Source organism: Notamacropus eugenii, chromosome 5 (genome assembly GCF_028372415.1).
Source record: "Notamacropus eugenii isolate mMacEug1 chromosome 5, mMacEug1.pri_v2, whole genome shotgun sequence".
Taxonomy (NCBI): Eukaryota; Metazoa; Chordata; class Mammalia; order Diprotodontia; family Macropodidae; genus Notamacropus; species Notamacropus eugenii.
This window is the reverse complement of record NC_092876.1, coordinates 171,559,923-171,584,869: the sequence shown is the minus strand read 5'-3', so window position 1 is coordinate 171,584,869 and position 24,947 is coordinate 171,559,923. Positions and strand designations below refer to the sequence as shown.

General features: G+C 40.7%; 1 long non-coding RNA gene across 1 annotated transcript; it reads left to right on the top strand.

The window, feature by feature from the left end:
- The first annotated feature begins 18,959 nt into the window (after positions 1–18,959).
- Positions 18,960–21,163, top strand: LOC140505446 (uncharacterized). The gene is made up of 2 exons (XR_011967500.1): positions 18,960–19,035; positions 20,862–21,163. It is a non-coding gene; the product is annotated as an uncharacterized lncRNA (long non-coding RNA).
- The last annotated feature ends 3,784 nt before the right edge of the window (positions 21,164–24,947 follow it).

The following is a 24,947-nucleotide window of genomic DNA, read 5'->3' as shown; positions in this document are numbered from 1 at the left end:
CCAGGGACTTGAGATCCAGTCTTGGATTTCCTGGGTAAACATTTTTTCATTTGCCATGTGTTTCTGCTACAAATTGTCAATGCTGCCGGGTGAGGGAAAAGAAAATTTCTCCCTGCCCCTTGCTGTAAATCCACAGGAGAGAAAGCACTAGAAAAGAATGCCAAGGCAGAAGGATTCAAAGAGTAGCAGAGCCTCATTCTAATAGACTCTAAAAACAGGGAATTTACTACAAAAGTCCATCCTCCCTGATGTTCAATTGGTAGTTGTTTTTGATGACACCCCAAGTTATTGGGGACAAATCAGGAGTTCCACATATCATCACAGCAAGGTGCTAAGATGCATGCCTCTCAGCAAGAGTTAATGAGAACTTCCATAGAAGGTGTCTGCTTTTGTTCAGACAAAGGTCCATATCCTGCAATTTCATGAAGTGGATTGAGTAAGGCTCAGATTGACCAGAAATTGTCCTGATCAACCCATCATTACAAAAAAAAAATTGTTCATAATAAGTAGAAAACTCCATTTTGTGCAGAGGCAGCAAGATTCTGATGCCACAAAACTGGGATTTCCTATGTCATCTACTCTAGGGCTCTGTATTCACATTTACACTAGCTGCTGTAGTATTGGAGCTCATTAATGTGTGTTGTTAATGAGGATAAACTTGGAACTACTTATCTTACTGAATGCTTCAGATGTTTTAAGCTTTTGATAAATTCGGAACATGTCACTCCAAGTCCTCTGGCTCAGTTCTAGAATGGTCCTAACTATCCAAAATTCTAGAATGGCCATATATCAGATTCATTGGCTCAGTATTAGAGTGAATTGCAGATAATATCTAGAGAGAGACTTTGCTTCTTACTTTGTGGGGTCTGGACTAAAACACTCCCAAATGCCTATAGGCTCTGATGACCCAGAAAAAGAAAAGGGAGGAGGCAAGGAGGAGAAAGTATATGAATGGCTGAGTTCACTTGACCCATTATTCCTGGAGTCTTACTGCATTCAGTATAGATGATCATTGGAATAGTTTGAGGCAAGGAGGCGAAACAGGAGAGACATAGCACCCTAGTTTATAAGGGATATGCACTGTATATTCTTTATAGTGCCCATAAGGAATATGTGTTCTATAAAGGATCATTCTTGGAATGTGTAACATTTTCATCAGATACCTTAAGTATGGAACAGAGTATGCTGAAATTATTGTTAAAGTTTGGGTGGTGGGCATGAGAAGCTGACAGGTCTCTTGGAAAAGAGGATAAGAAACTAAACAGACTGGAATAAATTAAAGAAGTGATTAGGAGCAAATAGAACATGACTCATTAGAAATAAGAGAATTCTGATATAATGGAAAGTGCATTGCTGACCTTGGAGATATAATGGTCTGGGTTCAGGTCCTGACTCTATCACTTCTTATTTCTGTGTCCTGGGCAAGTTACCACTTCTCTAGGATTTGGTTTCCATATCTGTAAAAAAAGAGGTTTGGAATGGAGGATTTCTATGGTCCCTTCCAACTTTCATTTTGCCTGATTTCTTTTCCCCTAAATGTGAAAGTAATACCATTAGAGAGGACGAACAAATATATAACTCTAAGATGTGGAAGCCCAGGTTATGTGCACACAGCGCTCAAGAAGATCTGGTTATCTTGGAGGATAATAAAGTAAACGTAAGAAAACTGTGCTGTGATTAAGAAAGCAAGTGTCTGGAATGTGGCACACGTTTGATTAAAATGAACTTCCCTTGAGAACTTTCTGTGTGCCTAGTACAAAGAGCAGGTCTTAGCAGGTGTGGGGAGAACGGACTGAGGAAAGACCATACACAAGATATTTTTTTTACAGATTCCTGACTTTAAGGTTCTTTCAATCTTATTATATGGAGACATGACATATTAGAGAACAATAGAAAATAGTACATAATTTGGTCTTTCCATTATACTCACTCGGCATTTAGGCAGTCCCTAAATTCCATTCTATATCTAAAAAGAGACATAGGATGAAACTTGGAAAACTAGATGAGATAAAAAGAGGTAACAAAATGAAGGAAAAATAGGATTTAAATGGAAACACTAAAAGAACTAAAGTTAGAGAGAAGGTAGAACTTGGCAAAAGCAGGAAGGCTGCGTATCTTTTCTAGAGAGAAAAAGGGGGGGGGGTCTCTACCTCACAGCGTGAGTGGGCTCGGTGAACACTAGATCTTGGCTAGCCTGCCAAGGCTGTCTCGGGGAGGGAGGGGTTCTCATGCTCCTGCCATAACGGGTTAATTCTTCATGCCCCGCTGAAGTCAAATCTTCCAGTTTCAAAACTGGTGCAGCAGCACCTCCCCCATCTACGAGGCTGCCGGCGCTACGGGGCTGGGTAACAATGCCTGTCATTTTACTCCCGGGGGAGTGGGGCTGCAACCGCCCCTGACAGCCCCGAGGGATTGAAGGGAGCTAAATATAGTGCATTAAATATAATCCTGAGAGGGGTACATTTGCATTGCTGTTTCTCTCCTGCCTCCTCACTGCCTCCTTGACAGGGCAGGAGCTGGGCTCTGGTTCTAGGCTCAGGGTTCTGAGTTCTGGGCAGCTGCCTTGGGTATGTTGTTGCCCAAACATTCTAGAGCTTCAAGTCTCTGATGTTGCAATTACATCACATTTAGTTTAGGATTTTTAGAAAGGTGTCTCTTTTCCAAAGCACTCCAGCACTGGGACCCTCTGGGGCTTGTCAGGGGTCTTGAGGACATAGGGGAACTGTAGGAAGAATCTGGGGAGATGGGGAAATCAGCATGGAGGCGGGGTGCCAGCCTGGGCTTTGTTCTGCTGTCAGCGACTTCCGTCTGCTACAGTCTCTCTGAGGTTAAATATTAATTAAGAGCAGAATGACAGTGAGAGCTGAGCAGTGTCACTTTCTGTCCCAACACATATGCTAATTTCCTTCCTGGTAAAGTGACTTTGGAGCCGGATTGGCAGATCCTGGAGGAGGATAGTGGGGTGAGGAGAGGGGAGATGGAGCAGAGATGGTGGAATAGGGGTGGGCTCTACTCTGAGACCATGGAAAGAAATGCCAGCCTAGAAAGAACTGGTAATAAAGAGCAGGGAAGAAAGGAGGAATCTGACTGGAAATAGTCAATCTGTGCCCTATTTAGCTCCATATAGAGGAAGGAAATAAGCATTTATATAGGGCCAGCTACTGTGTCAAATACATTTTACAAATATCTCATTTGATCCTCAAAACAACCCTATGAGTTGGGTGCTAATATTATTCCCTATTTTACAGTTTAGGAAACTGAGGCAAACAGAGGTTAAGTAACTTGTCTAGAATCACAAGGCTAATAAACGTCTGAGGCCAGATTTGTACTCAGGTCTTTCTGACTCCTGGCTCAGCACTCTATCCCCTCTGCCACCAGCTGCCTCTAAATAAGCCCCATCTTCTTCAATAATAGGAATACAGGAAGAAGGGAGCATTAACTTCTCCTCAACACTGCCTAAGTTATTTTTCCATTTCCATTACTTTGCCCAGAAGCCCTGTGATCAGTCAGAGTTACTTTAAAAGCAGAGATCTAGCATTAAAAGGCTTCTAGCCTACCTGGACTTCTTATCTTGATCCCATTGCTCTTGGACACTAAAGAATAGGAAGAGCATTGATAATATGGAGATCATCCACAGGAGAGCAACCTGGATGATGAAGGACCTTAAATCTATGCCATATGAGGACAGGTTGAAGAAACTAGAGAAGACAAGGCTAAGGAAGGCAAGGAGAGGCATGCTAGTTGTCTACAAGTATCTGAAGGACTTCATGTGGAACAAGGATCAGACTTATTCTATTTGGTCACAGAAGGAACAACCAGAAGTAATGGGTGGGAGATGCAAACCCTCCCCCCCTTTTCAGTCTTGATATAAGTAAAAATTTCTAACAATTATTGCTGGCCGAAAAACTGCTTCAGGAGGCAGTGGGTATATTGTAATGCCTATGTGGGTATGAATTGGACTAGGTAGCCTCTGACAGTCCTTTCACCTCTAAAAGTGAGGTACACAGTGGGCTGTGGGTACAAGATAGACCCAACAACCATCCTGATTTGGGTGGTCTTTCTTCAGAGGTTGGTCATTTTTGAGGGCAGTCATGCAGAGGGTGTGGCAAATTTGAACTTCAATGCAGTCTGGGTGCCCTGGGAGGCTTAGTTATTGTAGGCTTACATGTAATGTAAGTGGTGTTGAATTTATATAGCTAAGGACTCAGCCTCCAGCCACAGGCTCAAGAATATTCCAGCACAACCCTAACTTGTGGTATTTAGTGCTCTTTCTATCCTCTGCATAGACTAGCTCCAATACTGTGGGTCATGAGACTGAGGAGATGGAAAAAGTATGTATTTCTGAAGAGACATGAGATGGAGAAAGGATGGAGAATAGGGACACATGGGGGGAAGACAGAGGAGGCAACCTAGGGAATTACACTTGGTACAATTTCAGTCACATAAAAACATATATGACATACAGCACCTTTTTTTAGGGTGGTGGTCAAATGAAAAGGAGGGAAGAAAAAAGAAAGCAAAATGAATCACCATTTAAGGTCAGCTTTGCCATCAGCTGGTTGGCATCCAAGGAGTGAATGTGGTACTGAATTCATGAGGAGCTGGTGCCCTTTTTGGGGTTGGGATGAGATGTCTGTGTTCTTTTTAACAGAAGATAGTTCAGTTGAACCTTCTGCCAAGGTCTGAAGATACCTGTGATGGTGTCAGGGTGGGTAAGGGGTAAGGATAGGAATCCAAGGCCAGATGTGGCTTGGGATCAGTTGCCACCTTGGTCTGAGTCCTTCTGGAATCTGTAGGAAGGAAGCCCTAACCACCCCCCTCTTTTTTTTTCTTTCTTAAAATACTCTGTGTTCCTGCAGCAGTGCGACTGCTAATCTAAAATAAAAACAGCAGGAGATGCAAATGGTCAGGGTCTCCTAGCAACAGGAACTAACCCACGCAGGGCGAGTGGTGCCCAGCAGAACTGTCCTAAGGCTGAGATGTGAGGCCTGGGTAGGGAAGAAATTCAGTGTCATCTCAGGGGCTACTTTTCCTTTATTCCTGAGGGAATCTGTTCCCAAAACAGAATGGTTGTACCCTATCTTAGTATCCAGTTCAGTGAAATGGTGGGAAACATTCACTCTAATACTTCATGAGTGAAAATAGGTCAGAAAAACTTCAAAACTGCTCCTTGATCCCACATAATCTTTTTGAACTGGGCTTCCAGAAAAACTGTTCTTCAGTTTTCACCTGAAAAGATATAGTCAAATGAGTCTGTGATCTCACCAGTATGAGTGTTCTTCCTAATGATGTGGATGAAACCTCAGATGAAACCTGCCCATCCTGGACGACTCTTATCCATGTTCTCCCATAAGTGGACTGCAGGGGATGTTCTCCTGATAGCTTGCAGATACCGTTCTATTGCTTACCTCTTGTTCTCACCTCATGGCCAAATGATGCAGTTCCTACAAATACCAGTTGCAGTCACTTCATACTATGACCATGAAGATCGCCCTACATCTGATGACTGTTCCCTGGTCTGCAAGGCTCAATTGTTGCTGCCACTCATTAGACCTGCATTTTGCTGCACTGCGTGAAGAGTATGCTTCCATGCTTTCTGAGGGTGTCTTCTGCCAACCCTTCCTGTGTTCACTCTATTTTGCCTCACTACACCAGGTAACTGCTGCTTGGAGGTTGGGATATCTGGCATCTGTCCTTTATATAGGTCCAGCCCATTAGAGGACACATAGTTCTAGAGCCTCCTGAGCTTTAGAGAAATGATCAGACATCTGAAACACCTAGAAAGAGCCAACAATTAAGGGACAATAATTTGACTTCTCTGATTAGGGGCTACCTAGGAAAGAATCAACCACCATGAAGAGCTAGAAGGGGTCTAGGAGAGCATCAAATCCAACTATCTTATTGTCTAGTTAAAAAAGATTGTGGCCCAGGGGCATTAAGTGACTTGCCCAGAGTCATACAATTAGTTAGATATAATTGGCAGTAGAACTTAGATCTCCCTACTCTAGCTATTTTCATCAAACTATATTTAAGTTTTTTGAGACTGTTTCATAAAGGAGAAAGTGACACTAATGGAATTTGCTATCTGGGAAGAGGGTGGGGGGCACTGGGCAAGGAACAAGAATAGGAAGGGAAACGGAAGATAAAATGGAGATGGGAGATAGGATGTCACAAAGCCGCAAGTATTTCTTATATTGTTGAATTCTCTTTCCCTAAGAGAGAGTGGGGGAAGGGAGGAACAGAATCCTGCTCTCCAGGCTACAGAGGAGGTGAAGGGAGGCAAATAGCTCTAAGATTCAGAACTAGGCAGTGGCAGAATCAGAAATAGAAGTCTGGAGTCCTGGCTCCCTGAGCGCACTGTGTGCCCTAGAGAGTGCTGTTTCCTGTTACATAAGAAACTCATTTACTCCTTCATTACTCATAGTCTGGCTACCGAAAGACTCTGGCAGCATCTCCCACAGAAAACAGCTGAAGGTAAAGGTCCGGAGTTGTGACAAAGTCTCTGTTATTCAAGAACTCATGTAAGCTTAAGGCGATTTGGGGGTAGCAGGTGGGGGTGGTCAATGACAACCAAGGCCAGATGGAGAAAATCCTCAAATGTGCAGTCTTCAAATTGTGGAAACCCAAGTTACAAATGCCTGGAATGTGCAAACAACTGTCTCAGCAACCTCCCGTCTCTTCCTAGCTCTACTGTCCCTATTTCTTCCCCCTTAAAGCCCTCTTCCCCAGCCATAACTATAACCCCACTGGGAGCCTCAAAAGCCCTCTCCTAGCAAGAGTTTATGGATTATCATAGCTCCTTTCTACCTTCTTACAGGCACAACTCTATCTCACATGGGCCATTACCATGGGAGTTGAGAAAAAAACAATAAACTTGATATCATAATACAAGGGGTAAATGAGACCTTATAAGACTTGGTATTAGCCTTGGCCAAACTATAACCATGGCACATTAAGTTTTGTTTAGAAAAGAATAGATCAGATATGCAGGGTGATGGAGTAGCATGGTCTGTTAAGACAACAGAGATTTGTGTAGAAATTCATAAATCTAAAGTGCTGGCTCTTTGACTGAATCCAAATTTTCCTGAACAAATCCCCTTAATAAAAGAATTTGTTCTGTAAAACTTAGACTTAGTCAAAAGGCCACCCCCAAGGACCTAGGAGGCTGCAGATTCACCACCTGAGATCTGAAAGTTCATGATTGCAAGAGCATTTGAGAGACAAAAGGTTGGAAAAACAAGCGATATCAGTGTGGGAGTCTATTGTAGATTGCTTGGCCACCTGTTAGAAACTGATGAGTTCCTAATATACATCACCCAAACTAGCATGGAGGCAGGATATTATTGTAATGGACCAGTTTCTAACTATTCACACCACTGCTGGAGGATTTCTCTTTGCTAAAAAGAGAGCACTTGACACATTTTTGACTTGCTTTACTGATAATTATATCATTTGTAAGTCAGAGGAAATAATAAAGGGAACTGCTATTCTAGACCTGATTCTAATCAACAAGAAAGAACTAGTTGGTGAAGTGATAACAACAGAACCTTGAGAGAGAATAACCATGCCATTTTTTAGTTCATGATGGGAGGGGAATAATGGATCCATGCCCAGGATCTAGTCTTAAAGGAAGTATATTTTTTTTTGTAAAGTTTGGAGGAAATGAGTGGGATTCTGTGAAGGATCTAGCCATAGGCTGCAGGCCTTCTTGGCCACCACAGTTACCTGAGACACCAACTCTTTCTTGGCTCTGATTTAAGAGATTTTATCATTAACTGACTCCTTTCACTGTTTTAAAATCTTACTTAATCTTTAAATCTCAACTTGAGGCACTGATCTTTCTGAGTTTCTTAGTCCTTAGGGCTACTTGAATTTCAGGATTTATTTTAGGGGATGTTGCTGGAGGTTCTCTCTTACTCAAGGGTTTAAAGTAAGGTCCAGACAAGCCACCTGTCAAGGGATGCTGAAGAAGATTTCTATGTCTCAGATGGGAGTTTGGACTCAATGGTCTGAGGTTCCTTCCAGTTTTGGGTTTCAGTGATTTTAAGGGTCTCTCTTCCTGTTACATTGGCTGAGGAAAGGATGACAGGGGTATAGGAATCATTGCGTTCCTGGCATCTCATCATGGAAATCAGAAGAAAATTTCACTTTGAAATAATGGTGGGTAGGTTCTATGGGGCCATTTGTAAGGTTCTTGTGGTCACTGCCTATCAGGTACCTGGGATTTCTGATATAAGTATGCCTAAGGGAAAAAGGAAATAATTTGGAAGACATTATCAAGAGTACAGCTGTCATGGCCTTCTGACATAGAATCATCATGTTCCAGTTTTTATCTTCTGTGTTTAAGACCTTACTCATTTTATAGCCTAGTCTAATGTATGAGACTTTTCTAGGGAATCAATCATCCAACATAGTGAAAGCCACCCAACTCCCCAGGGCCATCCTGATTTACCATGGGGCAGCTTAAACATCAGCCAGAGGTACTAGGTACTCAGTGCTTTTAGTTTTTTAAATGTTTTAATGATGTTTTAATTTTAAATTTAAATGTTTTAATTTTAAAAAATATTATTGCAACTTCCCAGTTACTTACCTTCTGCCACTCCCTACCCCCAACCCTTCCTTGCAACAAATATAGAAGTTAAGTAAATCAACACATTGGCTATGTCTGAAAATGTACCTGCCTTCTACCATCTAGCTTTCTGCCCATAGACAGGGAGGCAGGAATCACAGGTGATCCTCTGAAATCACAGTTGGTCACTGCATCTGTCCTTGGAGTTATTCCTGGGAGCTGCATATCCAGGGTCAGATTCCAGGGGATCCCAGGGAAGCAAGATTGAAAAATTGGAGCCTTGAATTCAGGGAATCTGTGAACCTCCTCACTGGGTAGTGTGGAGAGGATAGCCCTGGAATGCTGAGCATTAGGATCACCCTGATCCCCTTGTCTAGGCACCAGTCATCCTCCATTTTAGGCCCATGGGCAGATTCACAGAGTGAATTTTCTAAGGGAATAAATATAGTATCTCACGAAGCTTTAAAAGCTCCAAACTTTAAGACTTCCAAAAACCTTCAAACTTTAAGACTTTTGGGATAACCTGTATTTCTCAACCCTAGAGCAGCTAGATGGCACAATGGATAGAATGCTGGGGGAGTCAGGAAGACCTAAGGTCAAATATGGTGTCAGATACTTAGATATGAGACCTTGGATAAGTCAGTTAACGCCTGCCTCAGTTTCCTCAACTGTAAAATAAGGATAACAATGACACCCACCTTCCAAGGTAGGTTGTTGAAAGGATCAAATGAGATAATAATTGCAAAGCACTTAGCACAATGCCTGGAACATACTAAGTGTTATATAAATATTAGCTATGTTATTGAAAATCAGCCATAGCTCTTCCAGGCATGTGTAGATGTTGAAAAGAATTTCACACAAAATTTTAAAATAAATATTTATTGAATTGAATTATTTTCAGAAATTTGGATATCATCATTGCTATCTAGCCAATAATTTTAGGTGTGTAGTTGGTATTCTCTAGAAAATTTTAAAAAATCAACTTCTCATTGCCATTGTAGAAAAAATGCGTGTCTTTGCATGTGTTAGACTTTGATGATGTTCCTCCATGTCAGATGATGCTGGGAAAACACAGAGTGGTGCACAGATCAGCACTATTGTACATGTCAGCTCATTCCTTCTGGCTTGGTATGCACATGTTGCTGATCAACAATCTCCTTGAATTTTGGTCTTTCCAGGGTGGTATATCCCTCTCTAAGCTCAATTCTTTGAATACAGAATGGGGTCCAAACTGGGGATGCTAAAGCTATGGGTCCCAGAGAAGATTTTCTGGGCTCAGTGAGAAGATCTGGGGTCCAGATTCCAGGGAAGCTTTATACTTGTTAAGACTAAATGAACAAGGTATGTCACTTTAGGAAGGAAGGAAGAAAACAAGTGTTTATTTAGTACCTACTATGTGCCAGGCATTATAATAAGAGCTATACAAATATCATATCATTTGATCTACACAACAATCCCAGGAGGTAGGTGCTGTTATTATTCTAATTTTGTGGTTGAGAAAAAAAAATTTTTGTGGTTGAGAACAGAGGTTAAGTGACTTGTCCAAGGTCATACAGCTAGTACATGCCTGAGGCCAAATTTGAACTCTGGTCTTTCTGATTTCCAGCCAAGTGTCCTATCCACTTCACCACTTAGCCATTTCAGTTTCCTGTGTGCCCCCCTTTCCCCCATGGCATGGGCACACACTAGGTCAGGTGCAGAAGTTGGATAGAAAGTAAGGAGATCATACATTTCCTACACTTTTCTAGCCCTGCCACCTCATCTAAGCACTTCACCCCTTTCCATCTCCACTTTATGTGTTAAATTCCCCCATTAGAATATAAGCTCCTGGGGGTAGGAACTGACTTGCTTGTTTTTATTTATATCTTCATTCCTAGTAAAGTGCCTAGTATGGACTAAGTGCTTAATAATCTCTCTCTCTCTCTCTCTCTCTCTCTCTCTCTCTCTCTCTCTCTCTCTCCCTCCCCCCCCTTTTCCTCCTTTCCTTCCCACTCATTCTGTCTGTCTATCTATGTATCTATCTATCATCTATCCATCTATATCTTTATGGACAGAGAATCAGGTCATTGGCCTGAAAGGCACAGAACACTCCCTGAGGCTGTAGTGAGCACTGTTCTGGTTTCTGCCCAGAAAAACTGCAGATGAAAAGTGTGGCTGCCTACTACTGAGTATCAGGGGAAAAAGTAGAGATATTTTTAACATACGGAATATCAGCGAACAGAATGCTAAGGAACTAAAAACTTATTCTGATAAATATGAAGCATATGTTGTGCCTAAAGCAAACCCAGCTTTTTCTATATACAAATTTCATGAAGGAAAAAAATGTTGGAAATTGCAGAAATATCTGATGGTATGTAAGTGGGCTACAATCACTTGCTATAGGCACCCTTGGTTGCTGTGCATATGGATTTCAGCGAAGAGATGGAGCCAGCCTTTGCGGTAGTTGATGATGCTTTGGGTGACCTTCTGGCCCAAAGACTGTCCAGGGATCTCTAGGGTGGAAAGTGCCAAGGCTGGCTATCAGTTGTTCATTTCCCAGTGCCTACCCCCTCAGTGCAAGTCAAAAGCCAGTGTCTCCAGCCAGCACCCCAAGCATGATAATTGCCTGTCCTCAGATCCACTGGGAGAAAACCCCACATCCAAGTCAAGGACATCTGGGCCTTGAAAGCCTAGGCTGAGCTTTAGCACTAAAGTCCTTAAATGGCTCTTCTTGGGTTTGTGTGTGGGGTTCCCCCCTACTGATGAAGGGCAATTTATATTCATCTTATCATAGGGGCTCTTAGTAACCGGGGACCTTAATTTGCTAGTAAACTTGACAAACATTTTCGTGTCTCCTGTCGTGGGTAATTGCATCCCCAAGAGCCTCTCCTTTTGTGCCGACAGATGGAACGGATGTGTGTTTGCCATTTTCATTAATACAATTAGTACCTTAACATCCTGTACGCTTCCTCCTGAGCCACTCCCTGGAATTAGGAAAGGATTGGAGATGGGGGTTGGGTGAAAGAGTGGCTAGTGGATGGGAAAGAAGCAGGCTCTGGGGGAGGACCCAGGAATGGGTTGTTGGAGGGCAGCTCTGGAAACTCTAGGCAGGATGAGAGCCTGAGTGCTGCGTAGGGAGGGAGGGAGGCAGGGAGGGGAGAAAGCGGCTGTCAGAGTGCCAAGCCACAACAATAACAACAGTAACGACAGCGAGGTTAGAAAGAAACAAGTTATTATGCCGCCCAAGAAACCCCCTGGAAGGACCCAGCGACTAAACAGCTCCCAGCAGAAAGGGGCAGAGCCGCGCGAGTGGGTGGGCGCAAACTGTTCTTTGCTTTGCAGCGGGGCTGCTGACACACTGCAGCCACTCCCGCCTACGTGCCGCCCCCAGTCTTCTTGGCTCTGCTGGGAGGTACCAGAGACAGACTGAGTGGAGTAGCTGTAGTTTTCCCATCACTCTGTAAAAGGAAGGCTATGGGGTGTTTGATGGCCTGCTCCATTTTCCCCAGGAAAGGGAATAAAAATAGTTCTGGCTTCCTGGGCTAGCATGAGCATACGAGTTTCTTTTTGAATTGCTTCCTTCTACAGTCCTCGTCCTGGTTCCTAAACTTCACCAAATATTTACTATGCTCTTTGCCCAGTCTCTTAGGTATTGCATGCAACTGACTGACAGACGCCCACTTCCAATACCATCTCTGTCACAGAGAGATGGAGGCTGAAGCTACTTGGCTGATGAGGCTGAGTTGGTGTCAGAAAATGCCCCTGTGCGTGCTTTACAAACCAGACCCATGATTCATTGATTACTCTTTGGGATTCCCTGCCTCACCAATCTGAATTGGTGGGTATAATCTAAGGTATAATTTCCCTAGGGGATGCTTATTTTACATTTAGCCAAAGTTAGAGGTCAAATGAATCGAGGGCAAAGGACCTGTGGCCGGTTCTCACTTTTCTCCCTTTGTCTCATAGCTGAATGTCAATGTGGAACTCATAGTAAAATATTCCAGGTAAGAATGCCATCTCCAGGGTGCTCATCACCCAAGTTCAAAGGGGAAAGCCTATCTCTGGAGCATACTTTTAGTTTGGTTTTGGAGTTCAATTGTTAAACAGTGTAAAGAGTGCAAGTTTAAAACAGACTAACTTGCGTAGCTCTATAATGTTAGACAAGTTGCTTCACTTTTTTGGTCCTTAGTTTCTTCATCTGTAAAATCAGTATGTGTGTGTGTGTGTGTGTGTGTGTGAGTGTGTGTGTGTGTACATGCACGCATATGTGTATGTGTTCCCATAGTTTAACTCCCATATCTATTCAGATTACTCCCAAATCTATATTTGTACCCCTGTCCTCTCTCTTCTGAGCTCCAGACCTACATTTCCATCTGCTTTCAGGATATCTCTATCTGGATGTCTCACTGACTTATCAAACATTTCATCTCTAAGAAAGCTTACTATTTTTCTCCCTAAACTTCTTACTCCTGACTTCACTATTTGTTTGTCACATCACCATTCCCTCTTTCTCCCTTGCTTGCCACCTTGGAATTCTCAATGACTCTTTCCATTTCCTTTCCTTTCACATCTGAATACATTTTCAAGATCTGTTCTTTTTACCTTTGTAATTTCTCTCACATTTTCCTCCTCCTCTCTATTTTCACAGTCATCACCCTAGGAAAGGCCCTTACTACTACCTGCATGAACTACTGCAGTTGCCTCTTAACAGGGTTCCCTACTTCCATTTTTTTCTTCTTCAATCCATTCTTCATATAATTTCCAGAGTAATATTTTGTATGCATAGATCTCCATAGCACTATTCTGATCAAAATTTTCAGGGACTCTCTACCTCCTGAATAAAGTTTAAGCTTCTTTGCCTGATGTTCAAAGACCTCCAAAAACTTTTTCTACTTAAATTTTTAGCCATATCTCATATGACTCCATATTCCACAGTCTTTAAGGCTGAATAATTGGTTAACTCTCTGTTTTCTTACTGGATCATGTGTTCTACAATGTATTTTCCTTTGCTTATGCTATCTTGTATATCTGTCATGCCTTGCCTTCCCCTCTTCACTTGTTGAATTCCATCCTTTAAAGTTCCAATCAACCAACCAATTAACCATTGAGCATTTATAAATGCCTGCTATTTACCAGGCAATGACATGCTGTGGAGTCAATAGATTCTATGAAGTCTTTCCAGATCTTTCCCCCTTTCTCCCAATCAAGATTCTGATTATGTAGTTCTTTGCTTTTTTAGTCTCTAATGAACTTATTTGTAATGTGTATTATAGTTGTAATAGGGGACTGACCAATTAAGGCACAGTCCTTGGAACTGTATTATGTTCTCTGGCTGCTGTATATTTATGTGGAGACTTGATGAGTCAATCTACATTAATGTGTAGTGGAAAGGCTCTTTCTCTTCCCTATTCAGAACATGGGCAGGTATTCTGTAATTACTTCTTGTAGGTTTATGTATAGTGATGGAGAGACTTTTAACTGGCTCCTGAGCCAAAAATGAGTATGCATTCAAAAGGTGGAATGGATGAAAGCTCTCTTTTCTGGTTGCTTTTTAGTGAGGAGACAAAAATGCAATGAACATATGGGTAGGGGGAAGAGGTAGCAGAAGCAGTGGCAGGTGCTGCTATGGCTGCCTCACTTCCCTGGGCTGCCACATGGTCATGAAGGCATTGTGCTACGGTTTCTTCTTTCCTTTGTTTTCTTTCTTTCTTTCTCTTTCTTCCTTCTTTCCTTCCTCTTTCTTCCTTTTTCTCTTCTTTCTTTCTTTTCTTCTTTCTTTCTTCCTTTCTTTCTCAACTCACTTTAAAAAATCTTATTTAATGTTTTATTTTTTCTTAATTACATGTAAAAACAATTCCTACATCTTTTCTTTCAAATTTTGAGTTCCAAAATCTCTCTCTCTCCTTTCTTCCCCACCCTTTGAGAAGGCAAGCAATTTGATGTTTAGTCATGCAAAACATATTTCCATGTAAGTCATTCTGTGAAAGAAAACATGGACAAAAAAACCCCTAAGAAAAATAAAGCAAAGAAAAAGTATCTTTGATCTGCATTCAGAATCTACCAGTTCTTTCTAGGAAGATGGATAGCACCTTTCAGAATGTCAGACATAATTGTCTAGGGTCATTGTATTGCTGAGAATAGCAAAGTTATTCATAACAGGTCATCATATAATATTGCTATAACTATGTACATTGTTCTCCTGGTTTTGCTCATTTCACTTTACATCAGTTCATGTAAGTCTTTCCATGTTTTTCTGAGAGCATCCTACTCATCATTTCTTAAAGCACAATAATATTCCATCACAATCCTGTACAACTTGTTCCTCAATTGATGGACATCCCATCAGTTTCCAATTATTTGCCACCCCTAAAAGAACTGTACAATTTTTTTTTTGGTACACATAGGTGCTTTTCCTTTTTGTAAAAATCTTTTTGAGATACAGACCTAGTGGTGGTATTGCTTTGTCCAAGGGTTGCAACAGCCATCAAAGTGGGATTTGTTTGTTTGGAGTTGTTTTCCAGGCTCAGGCTAAATTGTGAGCACCTGAGGGTTCAGTCCCCTTTGAACCCTGATAGTTCACAGCTGTGCTGAGTCACGTAGGTTTCATGCCTACTAACTTTGAGCCAACCAGGAGCTGAGTCTTCATTATGTATACTGAGAGGTTGGTATTTTACTTTGGGGGTTTGCTTATGAGAAGGATCTTGTGATTACCTGGTTGAGACTCTGAATGGTCATATGTTCAGGACCTTCCCCCGCTCCTATAGCTCAGATGTAAAAGTTCTCTGGATCCAGGGATGGATGCAAAATGTATAGCAATATTGCTTTGATTCAGGCAGTAAGAGCCCTGTCTGTTGGTCTTTATCTCTCTGCTTATATTTTTCTGTATATTGAATGTAATTAAAGTGATTATTGACCCCTCAAAAGTTGCCTTTCCTTTTATAAAGGCAGATTTAAGAACCTGTGATAGCAGCCCCGCCTCCTGGGGTATGTTGGGGTGCTTACTGATATTAAGGCTGTGCATGGTTTTATAGCTCTTTAGGCATAGTTCCAAATTGCTCTCTAGAATGTTGAATCGGTACACAACTTCCTCAATAGTACATTGGTGTTTTAATGTTCCCACTTCCCCTCCAGTATTTGTTATTTTCCTATTCTGTCATATTAGCCAATCTGACAGGTTATGAATTAGTACCTCAGAATTGTTTTAATTTGCATTTCTCCAATCAATAGTGATTTAGAGAATTTTTTTCATGACTATAGATAGCTTTGATTACTTTGTCTGAAAATTGTCTGTTTCTTTCATATCCTTTGACTATTTATCAATTGAGGAATGGCTCTTATTTCTATAAATTTGACTACATTTTCTATATGTTTGAAAAATGAAATCTTTATCAGAGAAACTCACCGTAAAATTTTTTCACAGTAATGATGACCAACTATGCATTTCCTTCTATTCTATTTGCCCCATTTTTCCTACTCTCCCTCTCCTTTTACCCTCTCCATTCTCAAAAGTGTTTTGCTTTTGACTTTTATCTCCCCTAAACTGCCCTCTCTTCTGTCAGCTCCCTGACCCTCTTATATCCCCATTCCTTTCCTACTTTCCTGTATGGTAAGAGATTTCTACACCCAACTGAATGTATATATTATTCCCTCTTTGAGCCAATTCCAGTGAGAGGAAGGTTCATGGCCTTCCCTCCCTGCTTCCCCTATTTTCCCTTCCACTGTAAAATCTCTTTCAAGTCTTTTTTATGTCAGATAATTTATCTCCCTTTCCCCTTCTTCTAGTGCAATCTTCTTTCACATCCCTTAATTTTATTTTTTTAGATAATCACACCATTACATTCAATTCACACCTCTGCTTTCTGTCTCTGTATACTCCTTCTAGCTTCTCTAATAATGAAAAAGTTTTTAGGAGTTATAAATATCATTTTCCTATGTTGGAACATAAACACCTTAATCTTATTGAATCCCTTATGATTTCTCTCTTTTGTTTACATTTTTATGCTTTTCTTGCATCTTGTATTTGAAAGTCAAATTTTCTATTCTGTTCTGGTCTTTTTATCAGGAATGCTTCAAAGTTTATTTCCTTGAATGTCCATTTTTCCCCCTGAAGGATTATATTCAGTTTTGCTGCATAGGTGATTCTTGCTTGTAATCCTGTTTCTTTTGTCCTTCAGAGTATCTAGAACCCTATGATCCTTTAATGTAGAAGTTGCTAAATCTTATCTTATCCTGACTATGGCTCCATGATATTTGAATTGTTTCTTTTTGGCTGCTTGCAGTATTTTCTCCTTGATCTGGGAGGTCTGGAGTTTGACTATAATATTTCTGGTAGTTTCCATTTTGGGATCTCTTTCAGGAGCTGATTGGTGGATTCTTTCATGGTTCTAGAATATAAGGGCAGTTTTCCTTGATAATTTCTTGAAAGATGATGTCTAGGCTCTTTTTTTGATCATGACTTTCAGGTAGTACAATAATCCTCAAATTATCTCTCCTAGATCTATTTCCCAGTTCAATTGTTTTTCCACTGAGATATTTCACATTTTCTTCTATTTTTATCATTCTTTCCATTTTGTTTGATTGTTTCTTGATGTCTCATATAGTCATCAGCTTCCATTTACTCGATTCTAACTTTTAAGGAATTATTTTCTTCAGTGAAATTTTGTACCTCCATTTCCATTTGGCCAATTCTACTTTTTAAGAAGTTCTTCTTTCTAATGGATATTTGTATATCTTTTTCCATTTGGCCAGTTATGCTTTTCAAGGCATTCTGCTCTTCATTGGATTTTGGTGCCTCTTTTATCATTTTGCCTAGTCTGTTTTTTTTAAGGTGTTATTTTCTTCAGTATTTTTTATATCTCATTTACCAAGCTATTGACTCTTTTTTTCATCATTTTCTTGCATCATTCTCACTTTTCTTCCCATTTTTTCCTCTACCTCTCTTACTTGATTTTAAAAATCCTTTCTGAGTTGTTCCATAGCCTGAGACCAAATTTTCTTTGAGATTCTGGATGCAGGAATTTTGACCTTGTGGTCTTCTGAGTTTGTGTTTTGATTAGTAACCTTCTGTGATCAGAATGTTTTTCTGTTGTTTGCTTATTTTCCAATGTATTTCTTGACTTTTAACTCTATACTAAAGTGGGGCTCTGCTTGCCAAATGGAGGGGGCACTGTCCCAAGCTTCAGGTTTTTTTGTGCAACTGTTTTCACAGGTAATCCTAGGGATCTGTAAGTTTTTGGCTCTTCCAAGGTGATATGCTGTAGGGAGAGATGTGTTTACTACTCTCCTGGACTGTGCTCTGCTTTGTGAGCAAGCACAAACACTCTTTTCAACCCTGGAATTGTGACCAGGGTCCCTGTTCCCCTGCAGCTGCAAACTCTGCTTGCTTGTGCTCCTCCTCAGATTGGGCCTAAGACCCAGGACTATCATCCAGATCCAAGTGTAGGCAATATAGCAGAGTCCTGCCCTTAGTGTCAGCAAAGTCTCCTTCTGACCCATTGTCTGACCTTCTTATCCCTTTACCATCTTTGGACTGAGAAATGTGGAAATTGCCACTGCAGCCACTGATTCAGTCACTTGGAGGCCTACTCCTAGTTTACTGGGGCCTGGTCTGTGCTGGACTGTGCACCCTGGTGCAACAGACCTTTTCTCCAACCTTCTAAGTTGTCTTAGGCTAGAAAATTGTTTCACTCCATCTTTTTGTGAGTTCTGCTACTCTAGAATTTGTTTTGAGTCATTATTTAAAGGCATTTGGAGAGGTTTGGGGGGAGAGCTCAGGAGAGTCCCTGCCTTTACTCCACCATCTTGGCTCTGCCCCTTCTGCTATTGTTTCTTTATACCTTTTTGTGTCTATTCTTTCCTGATCTTAGGCAAATGAGTATTGCAGTTGAACCAGGTTATGATTTAAGTGATCTTTGAAAGGTTGGAAGAATCACACAAGGTCTAGCAACTAGAATCAATAGCAGACTTAGTCCAGTAGTTACAGCAGCCAAGCCTGGTGAGGTGTTAGTCTTTAGGAGCACCTCACTTCACTTAACTCAGCAGTGGATCAATGTAGTTACCAAAGATACTAGGCTCTACAAGCAGGAAAACAACGTACCCATTGTTTATGTGATCTCTAGAAGTGGATTCAGTGAGAGGAATGGTTAGTAGCAATTGTTTTAAGTTCAAGTCTACTGTCCCCAGGGTCCAAGACAGTAGAGGAGAGCCTATTTTCAGTTTGGGAGGTATTTGTATTTTGGTTATTGCTATGATCTATCAATATTGTATTCCTCTGTAAAAGCTAATTAATGTGAACTGGTCCATTGGTAATGAGGAGATGGTAACTGGTCAAATTATATTGGGGGAACATATCAGATGAGAGGTAGTGAGAAATATTATTAGATCATTATTATGATCAGATTCCTTATGTCCTCAACAGTACCCCTAAAACACTGAGGGAAGAAGTAGCTGAGCTCCAGGAACCTGAACTTCCAATTAAGTGGCATTTGGTGAGTTCCACATTCATAGTTATCTGTGCTTATATCTTCTCCCTCTTACGAGGTTGAAAGCTTCATGCAGGCAGGAACCATGTGGTATGTAAACTTTCTACTTTTTCTAAGTACTTAGTGTAAGTGTTATGAGCACAAAAGGAACTTAATAAATATTTATTGAATTAATGGATGAATGGATACCCAAATATCTCTAAGATTCTTTCTTGGTCCACAATTTTACGGTTCTATAGCTGGGGCATATGTGATATAAGTGAATATGACATTGAATTACACAAACATACCACAGTGGGGTCAGACTCCTTGGGGCTCCCACCTTCGCCCTCACCCCCTCCTATCAGTATCACCCACCAGACCAGTGACTATTGATAATGGCAGATGTGATGCTCTGCATCAGTGAGATGCTCTAGATTGAAATTTAAGAGAACTTGGACAGAGACAGGACTATAGACAAAGACTTCGCAATCAGCAGCAGTGATCAGCTCTAGCCCACAGTGATATTCTTCTTCCTCTGACTCTTAGAGAATTTATTTGTATCAAGTTAAATCTTCTGAGACTGGCTCCAACCAGATTAAAATGTAATTGGAAAATATTTAACAAAACAAATAAAAATACAATACAAAGTAGATCATGCTAACTTGTGGTTTTCTAAGTCAATATGCAGTCTTCAGGAATCCATTTTTGAGTCTGACACAACTGTAGAGTGGTGGTTTTTCCATGTGTTTAATTTCTCTAGGCACTTTCTTTTTGTTAGTAACTACATTAACAGTTGTAGAGCAATGTTTGGGGAAGGATAGATATTATAATAGTAAAGATGGGTAGTAATGAGGGCCTATACTGTGGGCTGGTATTCGGGAATAGAGAGGAAGGAATGAAATTGACATGTTTTGGTGGTAAAATTGAGAAGAGAGTCAAGATAAAGGTAACACCAAAGTTTCAAAGTTAGAAAAAATGGTAGTGCCATAAGATAGAAATCTAGAAATCAGATGGAGGAGCAGGTGTAGGGGGAAAGATAATAAGCATCATTTTATATATGTTGAATTTGAAGTGTTAGAACATCCATGTTGATATATGGATATAGCACTCAGAAATGAAGTCTGGTTAGAGACAGATTTGGGAGTTCACTGCATAGACAAGTTTTTACTTTTGTAGGCAATTCTCTAAGACTTATGGTTTCAGGGAAGGTGCCCACTTGCATTGGCAAAGAACTCCTTAATACCAGTGAAATCACAGCTCCACTTTCTATTTTGATCCTTTCATAGAGATAGTAGTTTAAGCCAATGAAATGAAAGAGATTGTCAAGGGAGGATATGATAGAGGGGGAAGAGAAGGAGCCCGAGGGCAGGATTTTAAGGAACAAACATCTACCTTAGGGGGTCAGGTCTTCCTGAGGAATCAAGGAAGGTGATAAAGGAGGAAAAGATAGGAAGAGAAGCAGGAGAAGGTAGTATCTCTGAAACTGGAGGGAAGGGTGTTATCAATAGCAAGCATTTATTAAGCCCCAACTATGTGACAGCTGCTGGGTTTACAAAAAAGTGAAACTAGTCTTTTTGCCCTGGAGGAGTTTGTATTCTAATCAGTTAGACAACATATATGTGTATATATAGTCAAAATATTTTGCAGATACCCTGTTTCCCAGAGCTAAGACCCAACAAGCAGGTTGTGATCTGAGCTTGGTATAACAATAATGCTTTGAGCTCAGGATATCACCTTCTGGCAGTGTATTGCTTGAACCAGCACCAGGTGTTCCCTAAGAAATTTAGCTCCCCTTATTTCCCAGGGCCATTCATCACATGTTCACAATCCCTGTTCCTTGTCACTGACAGGCACTTCACTCCTGTTCCTGTCACAGAACTCTGGTTCTGTATCCTGCAGGGTGACCATGACTCTCAAGATTTGGAACAATGCTGGGACCCAAGAACACCTGTATTGTCCCAAGAACTGCTAGCCATGAGAACAAGCTCAAGATCTAAGAACAATTGTTTTGTGGGCCAACCTCTTTCATGTAAATAAGTGGCCCCAGGCTTAGCACCCTTAAGCCCCTCTTTCTTAGCAGGGAGGGGGCTTCTTCCTGTAAGCACCATTTTCTTCACTCTGAAAGTAATTAAATTTCTGTTTGTGTCCTGACTTTCCTGTCTTTCATCTACTCTGTTTTGGTGCAAGCCACCCCCAGCTTAGAAACCAGTTCCAATATGGTTGATAGCACGTGCGTGCGCACACACACGCACATGTATATGTATGTGTATGTGTATATATATACATTTATGTATGTGTGTATATATAAAATGTATGTATATGTATGTGTGTGTGTGTGTGTGTGTGTGTGTGTGTACATAAACCCAGGAGTTTTGGAAGGGATCCAGTAGAAGGAAATTGTCATTTATGGTAAGTTTTACAGAGGTGTCAAGGTAGAGGTGTGCTGGTAATGACTGGCTCCCCACAACTTTTCTCCATCACTTTCTTAAATCTGGACAATGAACAAAACAATATATGAAGCCTTGATTTATAGCTTACTGATTTAAGAGGTGTAAAATGCTCACACTGAAAATTTAACAATCAGCTCTGTCTGGTTGAAGCTGGCTCCAGATACCGCTAGATCAAAGGGGACTAGGACTGAAAAAGATACCACTGGATTTGGTGATTGGGAAATCAGGTGAGAGAGAGAGTAGGTGGTTACTGGTGACAGGGAGTGATGAAAAAGTGGCAACACCAGGTAGAGACACTTTTTAGAAGTTGAGCATTGAAGGGAGAAGAAAGGTGGGTCAGTAGCTGGATAAGGTAGAATGGTCAAGTGAAGACTTCTTTTCTTTTCTATTACTTTGCTTTTCTTTCTTTTCCTTTCTTTCCCATTAGAGAAACTGAGCATATTTATAAGCAGAGGACAATTAGCATAGAGGAGAGAGACTGAAGATACATAGGACTGAACAGATGACTACCAATGGAATTTGTGACCAGAGGAAAAAAGCATGACTATTAATGAGAGATTTTGAGGAGTATAAGAAAAGGGGAGTTGAGGAAGCTTGTTTTAAAAGGATTTAACTTTCTCAATTAGGCAACTGGATGCTCCCGAGTGCAGGAACCAGATCAAAACACAATTGGGGTATTTTAAAAAAATGAAATAAATAAAAATATAACAGATAATAGATAATGTTGACATATGGTTTTCTAAGTCAATATGCAGCTACAGTGATAGCGGTTAGTGACCCATTGAGAACTGAGTTTGACACTACTGGTTTCCATCATTCACGTGACCCCATATGGTTATACTACTAATAACTGGCATTGATACAGTATTTTAAGATTTGCAAAGTACTTGTGCATATGTTATTTAATTTGATCCTCATAGCATTGCTGTGAGGTAAGTGCAATTATTATCTTCATTTTACAGATGAACAATCTGAGTCTGAGAGATTAAGTAACTTTACCAGGATCACATTTCAAACAATTGTCTGAGGTAAGATTTGAATTTAGGTCTTCCCGACTCTAAGTTCAGTACTTTTACCTACCAAGCCACCTTGCTTCTATTCTTTAATCTAACTTTTGGTATATGTATATTTGGTTTTCCTGGTAAATTCCTTAGTCATAGGGTTTTCACCTCAGATTTCCTAGTATCTCCCATAATGCTTAGCATAGTATTCAATGAATATTTGTTAAGTCAAGAGTATGCTGGAGCCCAGCTCTAACTAAGCTTGCAAGAGCTGATAGTTAAATTTTCATTTAAGTATTTGCATCTTAGAAATCTTTCTTGATTTTGCAAGACTTGATTTGTTATTTTGTCTATTATCTAGACTAAAGAAAATGTTAATGCATGTTGGACTTCAGGGTGTGTATGCCTTTGTTTTCCAGAGAGCCAGGTCCTTAAACAGTAGCACACCCCTCCCTGTACTGCTCTATAAACATTTCTTGAGTTCACCAGGATTGCAGTAGCAGGCTTAAGGAATGAAGAAGTCATCACTTGGTGACTGTAGGCTAGTAATAAACAGTGAGGATAACTGGCATTTGTATAGTACTTTAAGGTTTGCAAAGTGCTTTACACCCATAATCTCATTTGAACTTCACTATACTCCTGAGTTGAGTGAATGAACCCAGGCAATTAATTGCTCATATGCTGTCACCTGTCTGTATACCTCCAAAGCAATGGCCCCCAAAGTGGAAGACATGCATCTTGGGGGTGGCAAGATGGAGGTGCAGAAAGAAAATATTAAGACTTCTATTCATCATAGATCATCTAAAGATAAGAAAAATAAAGCTTTACTAATATTTAATATACAAATTGTTAATAGCATCTTCATTTGGTCTGTCCCTCAGAGTATCGCGATCCTTTCCCTGATCCTAGTGCTGAAAAAAACTGGGAGAATTGGAGTACAATAGATTGCAATTTCCCAGTGCACAGTGTGACTGAGCATGTTCTGAATACAGAGCCACTGTGGGCTGGAAGTAGGAAGTCTTTCGCTTTAACTCCAACAATCTACCCATCTAGATTGGTTCAGGTAAATAAGCTCTGATATGGCAGTCTCTTTCTAAGCAGGAGACTATCCTGCTTGAACATCATGGTCAACAACCTCCTTTCTTTTCATCGATTTCCTCTCAGCCCTCATTCTTGCTCCCCATCTTTCCAGCTCAGACTTTGAAGTATGGAACTGGGTCGTCAGGGGTGCTTTGGATGGACTGAGTGAGACAGGAGGGGCCTCGGCTGGCTACTTGTGTAGCTTCAACCTTTAGGCTGTGAATCCCTAGCAAGGGAGTACAGTAAGTCCTTTGGCCGAGAAACATAAGTAGGACGTTGGTTTGCAGCAGCAAAGTGCCAAGGAGTTTGGAGAGAAAAAGTGGGTTAGTGAAAGATCTGGAATGCAACAGTCTTTTTTTTCCCCCTGGTTCCATCCTCCTCTTGTTCACTTAGGACTCCCTTTCCCTCTTGCTTCCTTTTTTTCTCCCTCCCTTCTGCTCTGCTCACTCTAATGAAATTTTTTCTGTTTAAAAAGTTGGGTCTGGTAGTTTTTGTAGCAGGGAGGGAATTCTAGACTGGTGTAACATGCCATTGTTTTCTATTCCTGGTGAGATGTAGGAGTGTGTTTATGGGGTGGGCAATGTTAATGGAGTAGCATTAACATTATTGGGCTGAAAGATGTAAAATTAAAGTGGTAGAAACTGTATGGGACAGAGTTAAGATTATGGTGTTTTTGTTTATTTGCTCCTGTTGGTGTGATCTCTTACAAGAATATCCTTTATACAAACAGAATGGAAACTGATTATTCCTTGTGGTCACAATCACTTGTTTCCCCAATATATGAATGTTTAGTAAGAGCTGTGCATAATAGAGATATACAAAGACAGATTCTTTAGTTAAATGATTAATACACATTTGCATTTATTAGACACTTACAACATGTCAGGCAGTGTGGAAACAAAACCAAAAGCAAAACAACGTTTATATTCAAGGAGTTTATTTTCTACTGTGAGGAAATAACGTATTCTTAGATATAGGGTTGTGTTGTGTTTCCATGTAGGTTATATGTACACATGGGTTCTCTAAATGTGGTGCAAAGGGAGGAGTGATTAGATATCTCTGGAATCTCATTTACCCTTCTCCATGCCTTACTCCTTCTCCTGCCTAGAGAGGAACTGGTGTTCCTGGCCTTTCTACTCTCCTCCTAAAGAAAGATACAAGAAGAGAATTATACCTATCCACCCTTCCTCCTTGATGACCTAGGGGACATGATTTAGTCCTTAGGTTCAAGTTGTTTTCCTGGTTGTTATTTCTTAAAGGGAAGGAATGCTCCAAGTTTATATCCAGAGGCTCAGTTTCTTCCTATGAAATTCTAGTTACACAAAAGACTATCACAAACAGTGACTAGTAAATGAACTTATTATTCTGAGCAGACAGTGAAAGGAAATCAGAGATGTTACACAGA